This window comes from Urocitellus parryii, chromosome 10 (genome assembly GCF_045843805.1).
Source record: "Urocitellus parryii isolate mUroPar1 chromosome 10, mUroPar1.hap1, whole genome shotgun sequence".
Lineage (NCBI taxonomy): Eukaryota > Metazoa > Chordata > Mammalia > Rodentia > Sciuridae > Urocitellus > Urocitellus parryii.
Genome location: NC_135540.1, coordinates 49,756,560 through 49,761,937, shown reverse-complemented (window position 1 = coordinate 49,761,937; position 5,378 = coordinate 49,756,560).

Below are 5,378 nucleotides of genomic sequence, written 5' to 3'. Positions count from 1 at the left end.
ACTGCAAACTCTGTCTCTTATATTAAAGAGTTTCAATACTTAACTCAAGCCTACAGCCTCACCTTTCATGATCTCTATATGATTCTGTCCAATACTCTTCTCCCTGAGGAAGGGAGTAGGGTCTGGGACCAGGCTAGGGCCTATGCAGACCAGGTTCATCAGACTAATGCCCACCATCCCTTAGGGGCCCAGGCAGTTCCAGACCAAGACCTCCGTTGGGATTATAATGACCCCCAAGACCTGGGACACAGGGACCACCTTATTACCTGTCTGATAGCTGGCCTAAAGGCAGCAGCACAAAAGGCTATTAACTTTGATAAACTCCAGGAAGTCATCCAGGAGGAGAATGAAAACCCCTCAGCCTTCCTAGACTGACTAACAAAGGCTCTCGTTCAATACACTAATTTGGACCCTGAATCCCCAGATGGGAGGCAACTTCTTATGACCTATTTTTCCTCACAAAGCTACTCTGACATCCGGGCAAAGCTAAAAAAATTAGAGAGGGGACCCTTGACTCCTCAGACCGAGGTGTTGGTCATGGCCTTCAAGGTCTACCACAATAGAAATGAAAGAGCAAAACACCAAAAATGCCAGATGTTGGCCCAGGTGTTACAGGGCTCCTTCCAACCTATGGAAAGGGGGAGACAACAACCCCCACAATGAGGACCCCCTGGGCCCTGCTTTAAGTGTGGTAATGAAGGACATTGGGCTAGGGCTTGCCCGAACCCCAGGGCACCACCCAGACGTGCCCCAGATGCCGACGTCCTGGCCACTGGGGATCAGACTGCCCCAATTCCTGGAGGGGAGCTGAGGTCAGTCACCCGGCCAGTGACTTGCTGGGCCTAGCAGCCGAGGATTGACAGGGCCCTGGGTCTTCTGTCCTGACCTATTCAATCACCAAGCAGGAACCCAGGTGGTTATCTGAGTGGATGGGTGTCCCATAAACTTTTTGGTAGACACCGGGGCCACATTCTTGGTTCTGAGAGAGTTTTGGAGAAATACCTATCCCTCCAAATCTCCTATTGTCGGGATAGGAGGTCAAACTCCTCCCCTCACTTGCTCCTTATCTGAGTCCTCCTTTTCACACCATTTTTTTTTTCATCCTGTCCCCATATGGATCAGCACCCTCATATCAGTGAAAACATTTGACATTTGTTTTGGGGGGATTGTCTTACTTCACTGGTATGATATTCTCCAACTCTATCCATTTACCTGCAAATATCATGATTTTATTCTCTTTTAATGCTGAGTAATATCCCATTGTGTATATGTACCATATTTTCTTTATCCATTCACCTACTGAAGGGCATCTAGCTTGGTTCCACACTTTAACCATTGTGAATTGTGCTGCTATAAACACTGATGTGGCTGTGTCTCTGTAGTATGCTTTTTTAAGTCCTTTGGGTATAAACCAAGAAGTGGGTAGCTGGGTCAAATATGCTTCTATTCTAAGTTTTCCGAGGAATCTCCATACTGCTTTCCAAATAGTTGCACCAATTTGCAATCCCAATGTATTTTTATAAAAGAAATTATTTTTGTAATAATTTTTATAAGAAGAATTGCTAGGATATTCACATCATGCTCCTTCGTCTCCTAAAGTGTCAACTGCAGTTTATCCAAACTCTTTAGCTTCCTGAAGGTGCAGAATGAATAGGCAATACTTCTATTGTCATATTTTCAATATCCCTACACAATCTAAATTTGCACTGCTTTGTCTCATCTGTCATTTTAGACCTCTCTAGCATGAAACCTAAGTTCCCTATGCCCAGCTGATAATCAAGTAATCACATGCCAGTTGAGGCCCAGTTTCAACTCTCTCTCATTCTCACAGTGTTTGTAGTGCACTGTACTCAAGAGATGAGTCTAGCTTAAAGACATCAATGTTTTGACATAGAGTCATTATCATTTTTTTTCAGAGACACATATAGAGTTTAAAAGAAAGAGCATCCTTAAAAGGACTTAAACACTTATTAATGCTTATAAGAAATAATTAGCATCAGATATAAATATATATGTATATGTGATATATAATACATATCTATATCTGTTATATATATATATATATATGTTATTGTTTTATTTGCATATATAAGATACAGCTATAAGTGTTAGAGTCTGTAAACAAGTCAAGATGGCGCCTAGCATTTTGCCAGAGGGAGTGGTTTGTGAAGTAATGCCAGCGAGCCATTAAGTGTGGAGATTCCTTATTGGTTGACTGCTGTATCACACCATTTTTTGGTTATGCCTCAGTGTCCGGTCCCCTTGTTGGGAAGGGATATATTATCCATCTTGAAGGCCTCCATAACTGTATGCTTATTGTCCTCCCCTATTCATATCTCCACCATGGCTTTACTCCCTGACGAAGAAGAGACTTTACCTCTTTATGTGGAGACCCCAACGACCACCAGAACACATATTTCTCCTCCCCTGTAAAATAGTAGGTCCAATTGTATGGGACACTGAAACCCCATCCTCTGCAAATTGTTCTCCCGTGGAAGTGCATCTTAAAGACCCTAAACACTTCCCAAACCAGGCTCAGTACCTGCTGCCAACTGCCAGTCTTAAGGGCCTAAAGCCAATCATTCAGAGCTTAATAAGAAAGGGGTTCCTCCATCCCACAAACTCTCCATTCAATACCCCAATTTTAGCAGTAAAAAAGCCTAATGGAACACACCGTTTGGTGCAGGACTTAAGGTTAATAAATTCTTCAACCAGGCCCATACATTCCCTGGTTCCAAACCCTTATACTGTCCTTTCCTTCATTCCTGCAAACTCCACCTGTTTTTCAGTTACTGATCTTAAAGATGACTTCTTTTCAATTCCACTATCCATCTCTTCCCAAGACATATTTACTTTCACCTGGACTGATCCAGAAACTAGACATTCCCAACAGTTAACCTGGACTGTCCTGCCTCAGGGGTTTCAAGACAGCCCGCATATTTTTGGACAAGTTCTCGCTGGAGATCTTGAGGATTTTTTTCCCTCTATGCCCAGACTCAACCCTCCTACAATATGTTGATGACCTCCTCCTCTGTAGTCCCTCATTAGAAACCTCAAAGTCTGACACAGCCACCCTCCTGAATTTTCTTGCTCACCGAGGATATAGGGTTTCTCCACAAAAGGTGCAGTTCTCTCTCTCTCTGAGGTTGTTTACTTAGGGTTCCACATTTCCCAAGGGAAGAAAGCTATCACAACCGATAGAAAAGGCCTTATTGAAAGCCTTTCAGTACCAAAAACTAAGGAGGAGATTCTCTCGTTCCTGGGTCTGGCAGGCTATTTTAGGGCATGGGTACCAAATTACTCATTACTTGCCAAACCTTACTATGATCTAGCAAAGGGGAACAAGCATGAGCCCTTGTTACTTTCAGCTGCACCACATTTCAGAACCCTCCAGAAGGCCCTCTTACAAGCACTGGCCCTACACCTGCCAGATGTTAATAGGCCTTTTACTCTCTATGTCCATGAAAACAAAGGGTAAGGCTTGGGGGTGCTGGGACAAATGTATGGGCCCACATTCGCTCCAGTGGCATACCTCTCAATACACTTAGATCCAACTGTCTGGGGATGGGCTCCTTGTCTCCGCGCCCTAGCGGCCTCCTATGTTTTATTAAAAGAATCGCAAAAGCTTACCTTTGGAGCTCAAATCACTGTCACCTCTCCTCATCACCTCAAGGACTTGCTAACACATAAAGGACTGCAAACCCTCCCTCCCTGTCGAATTCTTTCTCTCTTGGTCTCTTTCCTCTAGACTCTTCTGTGACCTTCCAAACCTGCACCCCTCTCAACCTGGCAACTCTGTTACCCATTCAGGCTCAAGGTCAAACACAGTCCCCAACACATAAGTGCAGGGAAATTCTAGAAAACTTCCTCCCATGCCCAACTAATATCACTGAGGGACCTCTAGACCAATCTGATTACACCTGGTTCACTAATGGCAGCTCCTTTATGCATGAGGGGATCAGAAAAGCTGGATATGCCATAGTGTCCCTATCGCAAGTAATAGAAGCCAATCCCCTGCCTGCAAATACCACCAACCAACAGGCTGAGCTGGTAGCTGCAACTCGAGCCTGTGAATTGGCAGTGGGGAAAAATCTTACATTTTATACTGATTCCAAATGTTTTCCACATTCTCTTATCTCATACAGCAATTTGGAAGGAGAGAGGTCTCCTGAACTCAAAGGGAACCTCTATAACCAACTCCACATACATCACCCAGCTACTACAAGCCTCCCAGCTTCCTAAAAACTTGGAGTTGTCCATTGCAGATCACACCAAAATGACTCCTCCCCCATCACACAGGGGAATTCAAAAGCAGATCAGGCAGCCAGGTCAGCTGCCCTTTCAGACCCCACCGGATCTCTCATCGCCACGTGCTCTCCAACATTACCCAATAGCGGAGACCCACCAAAACACTCCCTCTTTACTTACCTCCACTCCATTTTCCACACCAGTCCTCAGACTCTCAAAGCCTTTCTCCACTCTTTCTTTACTCTGACTCCCCAGGATAAAGAAGTGATACAGCAAATCATAGCCTCATGCCAGATATGCAAAAGAGTGAATCCCAATACATCTTTAAAACCAAGAACCTTCCCTTGTCATCAGGCTAGGGGCCATACCCAGGGCAGATTGGCAAATCGACTTTACCAAGATGTCCAGAGTAAAAATCTTCACATACATACTAGTTTTAATAGACACATTCTTGGGTTGGGTAGAAGCCTTCCCCACCTCAAATAAGCCAGCTACCATGGTGGCTAACATCATCCTAACCGAAATAATCCCTCAGTTTGGGATGCCCGCTTCAATCCAATCTGACAACGGGCCTGAGTTTGTCTCTCAAGTAACCCAGAATGTGGCAAAGACATTGTCCATCCCATGGCACTTTCATTGTCCCTATCGCCCCCAAACCTCAGGTAAGGTTGAGCGAGCCAACCACACAATGCAAGACATCATAATGAAACTATCTTTAGAGACTCATTTAGATTGGATTAAACTCCTCTCTCTTGCCTTACTAAAGCCATCCCTTGCCTCCCCCTTTGAGATAATGTATGGTCTTCCCCTTCACCCCCTGGGAATCTCACCAGAGCCTTGGACCCTCCCCGACCAATATGCTTTTCCCCTCCTCTACCTTATACGCTCTGAGCTATGGAAGCAACAAGATTTGTTGCTTCCAGATCCAGAGAACTCAACTGCCTCCTTTCTGCTCAAACCAGGAGAATGGGTCTACTTTTCTTCCCCAGGGGAAAGATCCTCCCTAACCTCAAAATGGGAAGGGCCATTACAGGTAGTCCTGTGTACACCCAATGCTGCAAAACTCCAACAGGAAGGAAAGAAACTAACCTCCTGGATTCATATTTCTAGGTTAAAACCAGCGGCAAGCC